This window comes from Dasypus novemcinctus, chromosome 20, assembly GCF_030445035.2.
Source record: "Dasypus novemcinctus isolate mDasNov1 chromosome 20, mDasNov1.1.hap2, whole genome shotgun sequence".
In the NCBI taxonomy this organism is placed as follows: Eukaryota; Metazoa; Chordata; class Mammalia; order Cingulata; family Dasypodidae; genus Dasypus; species Dasypus novemcinctus.
Genome location: NC_080692.1, coordinates 40,659,992 through 40,670,019, shown reverse-complemented (window position 1 = coordinate 40,670,019; position 10,028 = coordinate 40,659,992). Strand labels below are relative to the sequence as shown.

Genomic DNA, 10,028 nt, shown 5'->3' with positions numbered 1-10,028 from the left:
TCTTTAGAAAACATACAATATTAAATTACATTACAAAGGCCAGTACCTAGGGCTTATCTTTAGAAAACCAATATGAAAGCAAATTTGAAGTAAACAAACAACTTCTCCTACTGAAGCCAGAATTAATTTATGGTATATTCCAAAGTCTGCTACTTGCTTAAAAGTTTCAGAGTAACAGTCAGGTTTTGCATGATTGTCTTACCATCTAGTATATTAAGAATGATATGAAATAATCTGTGGCTTGTTTTACAAGTACTTTTTTAGAAAAGTTAAACATTTCCATTCTGATTCCTACCCCTCCCCACCTATTTTTTTTTAATTAGAAAATATTACTTTTAATCATCATCTTAAAAAAAGTTATTGATATGCATGTATTCAGTTACCTACATACACATCCATCCATTTAAATATATAAGATGATGTAATGGATACAGAGCATAGGTAGTGTTTTAAAATAAAATTCAAAAGGCTAAAATCTAAAATATAACTTCATCTTGGCTATCAAATAGTTTACTTGCTAAAGAAATGTGGTGCATGTACTCTTAGAAAAGACAACATATATAGGAGAACTGAATCAAACAGATTTTATTCAATTTTTTAAGATGAGGAAAACAAATGGTATACAATAAGTCAAGAAATGGTCCCTTGTGCTACTATCTCAAACCATTTTCAATGTTTTACAAAATGCTTGCATGGCAAACATGAAAAGCTTCAAAGCATTCTTCTTTTTCAACCTCTGCTGCAATAAATGCAGCATTAACAAACATACAAATTTCTCTGTATCAATTTTAAAAGTAGAATTACGAAGCCACTAATTTTATGATGTTATCGTACATGTTTTTATTCATACACTTTTAATAAGATTATTGCCAATACATAATTTTCCTTAGCTTTATTTTTTACATTAAGCCAATACCTGTCATGCAGCCATCAAAAACTTACAGTAAAATTACATAGGTTTGTAGTTCAATTTAGACTCTAGTTTCTTAGAATTAGCCACTTTTCTGACTGCTTTCCTGAAGTCTTCCTGTACTACAAAATCATGATCAGCACAAATTGCAAACATACCTGCTTCGGTGCAAATATTTCTCGGGTCTGCTCCACTAAAGCCATCTGAAAGTTCCACAATTGCTTTGTAATCTCTTTCTCTATGCTTTGTAATGGGACCTGCATGGATTTTCAATATATCTAATTTTGCTTGTTCGTTAGGTAAATCAATATGTACTTTTCTGTCCAACCTTCCTGGACACAGTAAAGCAGGATCCAGAGTATCTGGTATGTTTGTAGCCATGATCATTTTAATTCTATGCAGAGAATCAAATCCATCCATCTGATTCAGTAACTCCATTAAAGTTCTCTGACTCTCCCTGTCAGCTGAAGTACCCTTTGAAAACCGACGACCACCAACTGCATTAATTTCATCCATAAAAATGGTGCATGGCTGATGGTCCCTGGCATAATTAAACATTTCTCTGATTCAACGAGCACTTTCACCAATGTATTTGTGTACAATAGAACTAGATACAACCTTTAAGAAATTGCAGTCTGGCTGGCTAGCAACAATTCGTCCCAAAAGTGTTTTTCCTGTGCCTGGTGGTCCATATAACAAACAACCTTTGGAGGTCTTATTCCTACATGCTGAAATAATTCTGGGTTTGTAAGAGGTAGTTCTATTACCTCTCTTAATCCCCAGATCTGTTCTGAGAGCCCTCCAATCTCAGAATAAGAAACATTCCCAGGGTCCTCATGAGACATATTGTAAACCAGCGGATCCACCTCTTTTGGCAAATATCTCATGATAGTTAGTGTAGTCATATTCGAAGCAACTCTTGTTCCTGGCTTCAGCTTATTTTGTCAAGCTGTCGACGACAACCCACAACATATCTTGGTCTGTTTGAAGCATGAACAATGAATTTTTCTTCAGTTAATTGCTTAAGTACTTTGCCACAATCTGTCCAATATTTTGTAGAGCCTTCAGATCATTTTCAAACTTTTCATACTGCTTGATTAGTTCTTTTAATTGTTCTCTTAACTCCTTGAGATGGCCATTGATCTCCTTGTGTTCCAGCAGTTTCTTGTGCTAGTTCCTGAAGCGCCTTATCTCTAGGGTCTGCCATGATGAGAAGCCCCACCTATTTTTTTGTTTTGTTTTGTTAGTTTTATTGTCCCCACCTATTTTAAATGTTTATCTTCATCTTCTAGTGCCACTTTGGGATGAGCTGGATGTGTATGTATGCTGTGGAAAGCAAACAGATATAAAAAAATTTGTTGGGAAGTGGATGTGGCTCAACTGATAGAGTGTCTGCCTACCATATAGGAGGTCCAGGGTTCGAACCCAGGGTCTCCTGGCCCGTGGGTGAGCTGGCCCACATGCGGTGCTGCTGCATGTAAGGAGTGTTCCATACCATGCAGGGGTGTCCCCCGAGTAAGGGGAGCCCCATGCACAAAGAGTGTGCCCTGCAAGGAGAGCTGCCCTGCATGAAATAAGTGTAGCCGGCCAAGGAGTAGGGCCACACACATGGAGAGCTGACGCAGCATGATGATGCAACAAAAGGAGACACAGATTCCCGGTGCCCCCAAGAATGCAAGAGGATACAGAAGAATGCACAGTGAACTGACATAAGAGAGCAGACAATGGGGGGTGTGGGCTGTTGGGAAGGGGAGAGAAATAAATAAAATAAACCTTAAAAAACAGTATGCTAAATGCTGACAACATGAACTTGCTAGTTAATAATTGCCAAAGAAGGACTTCTAATCATCTTTTCTAAAACTGAAAATAAAGTTTCGTTTTGGTACCTATTCTCGACTAATTTAATGAGGTAATGAATAGCAATCTCATATAAAAATGACTGATTACTCTGTTAATATATCTGGCAAATAATTTATCCTGAAAAGAATACCAGGAAATAGCATTGCTCAAAGTTGGGCATCCTGGGGTTGCTTTATTAATAGTTTATTTTGCCAAGGCAGGACTTGAGTTTTATCTGCCTTTAAAGTTTTTCAGGCTACAACTATTTAGGCCATGCTCTGTAGAAGAGAACTTTTAAACCTTACTCATCCATTGATCTATGCCCTTGAGGAGATATAGAAGAAGTTTCTGAGAAGAGTACTGACTCTCTCAGAGGGTGTTCCCTCTGCTTGGAGCAAATCAAGATGAGTCAGGCTTTTTATAAATATCTTTCTTTTTTAATTTTTTGTAGGAAACAGAAACCCACTTAATTTAGCACACATGGAAATAGGGGGTTATTGAAAAGCTGTAGGGGTTTTCACTTCTGTACAATGTATAAGCAGGTCTCCTAGAAACTTAAAATCTATCCGGCAACTCTGGAATGCCTCTCTCTCGCTTTGCCTTATGGCTTGCAAGCTGCCACTCTTCTCTGCTTCTTTTGCATGTGGGTTCCATTTTCTTTTTCCCTCCAAACTAGATTCCTCAGCTGAGCTTTTCGTTTCTGCTCCCTCATGGCTTTGGTTGGTTATGATGCTCACTGGTTTCCCGGGTTCCCGTTCTGGCAGCACTGCTCCTGATAGACAACTGGTGGGGCCTCTTGGCTCTTCATTAACACTCTTAAGAGAGACTCTAGGATGCCATTGGCTCAGCCTGTGGATGGCCTGAGTCAGGAGTCCATCTAGGGTTTGACCAGCCTGGGGGGGAGGTGGGATGGACTATCAGGCAAGGGACTGTGAAATTAGATGCTTTGAGAAATTTCCAGGGGCAGGACATGGACAAATAAATGAATTGGTGATTACAGATAGGACCAAATTCTTTGTCACTTCTCCCACTGAGAGGTGAAGCCTTTTTTTAGTATGAGGCTTTTGAGAATTAGACACCAAAAAGTACTACATGTGCCAGAATTTTATTAAGGGAAATAGCTCTGTGTGAAAAGAAATAGGCAGGTATCCAGGAAGAGCTGGGATAGCCATCAGACAGCTGTGCGAGTCTGACCTTGAGTGAAGGAGACACAGGAGCAGGGTGAAAACATCCCAGATGGCTGTGCAGTCTGAGGAAGTTTCAGCAAAGCTTTTGGGTATCCAGAGGCCAAAGCTGGTTGAAAAGGAATTTTATGTCTCCTAGAAATGGGTCCGCCTTACATCCCTGCAGGGGCAGTTTCAGATTAACTTTTGTGGATCCCCAAAAGAGAAAGATTATGTTTGTAAACTGATCTATTTCTCTGGGTGTGATATTCTTTGATTGCATTAGATTCAGCTGAGATGTCCTTGATTAAATTACCTGTTAAGATTAGGGCTTTGATTCGACCACATCAGTAAGGCATGACTCAGGCTGAGTCTCCGTCCCCTTGGTGGGTCAATATAAATGGGACACTCACTCAAGGAGACACATGGGAGGAGAGATGAGCCATTTGCCTGGTAATTTGTAGCTGACCTTGGAAAGAGAGTTGAGACTGATATAGGAAGCCTGGAGAGACAAATCCTATGCCAGCCTACAGCTGAGATTGGGAAGAAGCTGGACCCATGAAGCCTCAAGAGGGAGAGGAAGCCCAGGAAGGAGAGACCAGGCAAAGATCAGCAACCATCTTGCTTCAGTACATGGCAACTGACTTTGGTGAGAAAGCAAACTTGAGTTGGACTCTTGAGGACCTTGTAACTGTAAGTTTCTGCCCCAAATAAATATCCTTTATAAAAGCCAACAGATTTCTGGTACTTTGCATTGGCACCCCTTTGGCTGATTAATACACCTGCCATACCTAATCTTTGGCGGGAAGGTATGGTCTTCAAAGTGCAGTACCTGGAGCCCTTGGTCAATTATGCTGCCCCTAGCAGGAGGTCTGTGAGGCTGTTTTGCCTCTCTTTGAATCTGAACAGGCTCTGTGACTGCTTTAACCAACAGAATGTGGCAGAAGTGACACTGTGCCAGTTTCCTAGCCAAGGGCTTAAGAAAATGGCACTTTCCACTTCCTTTCTTTTGAGAATACTCTCTTTAGGAACCCTGAGCCACTGTGTAAGACATATGATTATTCTGAGAATTCTATCCTGGTATACTATATGTAGATGCTCTGGTCAATAGCCTCCAATGAGATCAGCCTTCTAACCAAAAATCCAGATGAGTGAGAGAAGCTGTGTGGACCCTCCAGCCTAGCCCATTCACTAGCTGAATACCTCAGTCAATGCCCGTGGAGCAGAAGAACCATCAGCTGTGATCCTTGTGATAGAGAATCACTGAGATATGATAAATTGGTTATTGTTTTGAGCTTCTCCACTTTGGAGATAATTTATTAATAGTAATAATAGCAGTAATATCAACTCTTATATACGTTATGAGCATCAGCTAAAGTCCATCAAAGTTGAGAGCTTCCACTTGGTTGGGTTCTCCCAGTGGGACAAAGAGAGGGATTATGGGCAAAAGTAGTGTGGCACTGTGTGATTCAGCTATATGGCCTGAGTTCTGAATATGAATTTGGTTACCCCTTAGGATTCTAATCAACCCAGGATGACATCCTGTTCAATTTGAGGAGAGGAAGAATCAGAGATGTCATGTGGCTGCTACCTATTTATGGAACCCATAATCAAAGAGCAAAATAGGTTTCTCCTCTTAAGATTTTGGCAATCTGGAATGGCTTTTGGACAGGGTTCCTAGTGCTAATAGGAGTCACTAGCAAAGGTAAGTCTGCCCCTGCATTACAATCGTTAGGGGAAACTCCAATTCTAGGCAGCATAAACTTGCCCCCCATTATGAAGGAAGGATGGGAGTAGGCCCATGTAGCAGAAGAATACTCCTAGAACCAAGCTGAGAAGAAGAAGGACAAACAAAAGCTAGATATATTGCAGGTAGGAGGCACCAGAAGCAGGGCCTGTGACAGGAATGTTGACATTCCTCTGTGAACATGATCTGGTTCCTCCACCAAGTCAGACCACACCTTCTAGAGTGTGACCTCGGACCTAGGCTCCTCTTATTCTGTGCCATAAACGTGGTATGACTTGTTCCAAATCCCTATATGTTAGAGACCTTGGGTTTTATAATATATTGTTTAAAAAATAATTATTAATAACAAAATAATGGATGATGAAAATAAATGGAAGAGATATATATTGAAGAAAATAACACTGAACATAAAGGATTAAGTGTGACATATAAGTGGAGAGGATTATTACCTACCTGGCAAGGATTTTTAACCTGTGAACTGCCCAAGGAGAAGGCTTGGGAGGTCTAGTGGGTGAGGCAGTAAGCTGAATATTGAGGCAAAGTAGGAGAGGATGAGGAGAGTCTGCAGCTTTTCCTGTTTACAATGGATGCTCTGTTACTACTGCCTCGACTATGTCCTCTGTCAGCCATTTTGAAAACACATCATGAGAGAAAAAAATAATTCATGTATAAGTAGAAAAATGTTTATATCTAAATTAGTAAAAGGAAGAAAAAGCAAGAACTGTTAGAAACTGATACTATTGAAAATGTTTGTGAATACAAATTCACACAGAAAGGTAAAGAATCATTTGAAAAAAATGAAATAAAAATAAATAATTATAAATTCCAAAAAATTAAAAATAAACGGTTGGCTAATATTAGTTAAAATGTTACATATACACAACAAACGGGATGAACATTTATGAAGATAAATTAGGCTGAGGAAAGACAAAAATAAAAATATGAAAATATTTAATTAAAAAAATGTATAAAGCAAATAAAAGAAAAAAATCCAGAGAGCTGGATCATAAAATAAGGGAAAATCAGCATAAACCAGACAATAGAGGACAGGGAGTAGTGCTATTCTTTAGACCTATAAAATGGGAAATAAAACCTAAAAGAAGAGAAAAAACATGGGGAATTATTAATCGTTTAACTTTTCACTGAATGCTCACAAATAATCAATGTTCACTTCAATGAAGTTTCATGAACTGAACACACCTGTGTAAGCAGCACCCAGTTCATGGAACAGAATATTACCAGCGCTCCAAAGACCCCTTTGGTTCTCTCTGTCACCACCCCTGCCCCTCACCAATCCAATGCAACCACTATTCCTGCTTCCAATGGTGTAGATCAATTTCATACGATTTTTAAAGATTTTTTTTCCAACTTTATTGAGATATAATTGAAGTACTTATTAATCATTTTAACAGAATGAATTGATGCAGGCCAAGTGGTGAATTTGCGTAGCGTACTCTGGAATGGATTCCTATGGCTTCCTACCCCAGCCAGTCCGGTGAGAGTTCAGAGCCACTGTGCAGAGAGCAGCACACGACCCAACGTGGCCGTGACCTCTGCCGTGTGCCTGTGTCCTGAGCTGCGGGTGTGTCTGTGAGCCCCAGAAGGGCCCCTGCCAGTTAGAAGTCTTGGTCATATGGGTCTGAACTGGGCTCAGTGCCCAGAGCAGTTAGGTGCTTGGCAGAAAGCCACACTTAAATTGTATGCTCACAAATTAGTTTTATATATTAATTTTTAAATAACACTCTTCATTTGGAACTAAGTTTTAAAAAATACAAATATATAATTATCACTTTGAAGCATTTTTACAACGTGGTACAATGAATTCACCATCGTTATGTTTTTAAGGGGAAAATGTACTATTACTTTTTGCCTTTTTCAATTTTTCAATTTTGATGAAGTATCTTTGTGTGGTCATCATGTGAGTCCAGCCTTTGTCATGTGTTGACTATTGATTCTAAACAGACTACTCAATCTTTTTTATTCTTAATTTCCTTGTCTATAAAATGGGGATTAAAACAGAATTTACATCATAGGATTAGTGATTAAACAGGAAATGAAGCTAAAACACTTTCCACAAAAACTACTATATAGTAAGCAACAAATGCTAGTAATTATTACCATTAATTTATTATATATAACAACCATGGAAGTATTGACATCTTTTCTATGAGAAATCTGATATGTTGCTACAACTGTTCAGGTCATTTCCATTATGCTTTTTAAAAAACACCAAAAACCCTTCTGACCTGAATTAAATGAATGTTCTAGCATTTAAATATATTGACCTCTGTTATCAAGGAATTTAATTTTGTTTCTGAATTATTCTAGTCTGGTATCATTTTTTATAAAGAAATGCAATTAAGTTTGGGTGGCTTATCTTACAGTCTGGAATCTTGCTCAAGTATTGTCTCTAGTAAATGTTTCATTCTTTTTTTTTCATTTGACTTTGAAGATACATTTTCATGCCATCTGCATGTATGATTCACTTATATCTTTATTCCCATATTTGTATGCCTTATTTATTTTTCTGCTTGAATAGTAATTGCCAATAATATTAATACATGAATTGTCAGTGTTACCAATATATTAAGTGGACATACTGAAAGTGAAAGTTAATTTTTTAAGTTAAGGAATTGACGCCAATCAATCTGTGTTAAATAAATATATAAACCCATGACTTGAAATAGATATATCTTTTGACTATCAGTTAAGAAATCCCCAATAATTTTTATTTTAGACTTAAATTTTATAGAAAATATTGGATTTTGTCAAGTGTGATATTGGCATTTACTGAGAAGCTTAGAAGATTTTAGCTTTTTCTTTTCTTGTTAGTGTGATGAGTGACATTGATTATTAACTTTGTGCTGTATCAGTTTGAAATCCTAGAATAACTCACTGGCAGTTTTTATAATACTTGGCTATTTCATAATTGAGATTAACCTAACAAATCTTTTTTGATATTTCTTTGTTAGGTTTTAGAATTAAAATTTTTACCTCATAGAAATGGTTTGGGAACATGTTATAATCTTTTAGTTTGGTACTATTATATATTCTTTGAAGTTTTGAAAGAGTTTTCCAAAGACAGTGGAATATTCTTTATGTAGTAATTTTTTGGTAACTTTTTACATTACTGTCCCTTATTGATTTGATCAATGTGAACCTTTGAAAAAATGTTAGTTTGGATATATTCCATTTTTATAAATAGTTATCAGGACCACTTGGTTCTCCTATTTGAATCAATGCTATAGTTGAGATTATTTGTCACAATTTAAATGACCTTTTAAAATATAACTTATTAGATTATAATAATTATTAATTGAACCAATGGTTAATCAATTATACTGTTTATCTGTTGGTTAATGAGCTACCAACACTCAGGACTGATTGGATTGAACAGCCAGACTCAGATGAATCAGTTTGCTTACTTGGAAATGAGCTTTCCTATATCAGGTCAAGAATGCAGGCAGTCAGGCAGTTCAGATGCAGCAAAGATGGGCACCATTTTGAACATGACCATCTGGCCCAAAATAGGTCTGTATGAGAGCTTCATGGAATCACCTCACACAGCGGGAACGTTTCAATTATGAAACATCTCCAGTTTATTCCCCAGAGAATTTGAAGAACCCACAGACCTTCTTCAGGGAGCCAGTCCCTTGGATCTTGGGCTGTTTAACTCTGTTACCCTTAGCCAGAGACTTCTGCTAAAAGCATTTCAGAAAAAAGTTCTCTTCCTAGCAAATATCTCTAGTCTGCTTACCTGGAGGTCCAGTTGACAAGGAGGTCATCTGCCTCTGCTGGGGCTGCCCCCTACCCCCTGAATGAATTGCAGGCCAGATGCTTTTACCCTTTCCTCCAAATTAAGTATGATTTCAGGTGATCAATTTTACTGCATTTTTATCTTCGCTTCCCAGGCATGCTTGTTTCTGCTCTTTAGTTGTATCATTTCTTTTTTCCAGCTTTATTTGGCTTGATAATTTATTTCTACCCCAAGTCTTGGGGTAGAGTCAGTTAACATATGTATTCAGAAAATGATATTTTCTTTAAAATATTACTTTGGAGATATCTTAGGAATTTTTCTATGTATTGTTAAGATTATAACAGAAATATTTTGATAGCTTATTTTTTTTCCTTAGATAAGATTTTGAAGTGGTATTTTTGATTTCTGTATTATTGTATAACTTTGTTTTTTGTCTAATTTTACCATGTGGGCGGCAAATATATCACATCAAATTTCTGTCTTTTGGTATCTCCTAAGTAAATTGGGCATAGAACATTTCAGAATGGCATGTATATTTACAGAGTCCACAAATATTTACCAGACACCTAAAAATGTATGGAGCACTGCTAGAATAGGAAAAGTATCCCCTGG

The 10,028-nt window shown here is 37.5% G+C and overlaps 1 pseudogene; it reads right to left on the bottom strand.

Moving 5' to 3' along the window:
* Positions 1-925: 925 nt before the first annotated feature.
* LOC101425325 (26S proteasome regulatory subunit 10B pseudogene) lies at positions 926-2,120 on the bottom strand (annotated as a pseudogene).
* Positions 2,121-10,028: the final 7,908 nt, after the last annotated feature.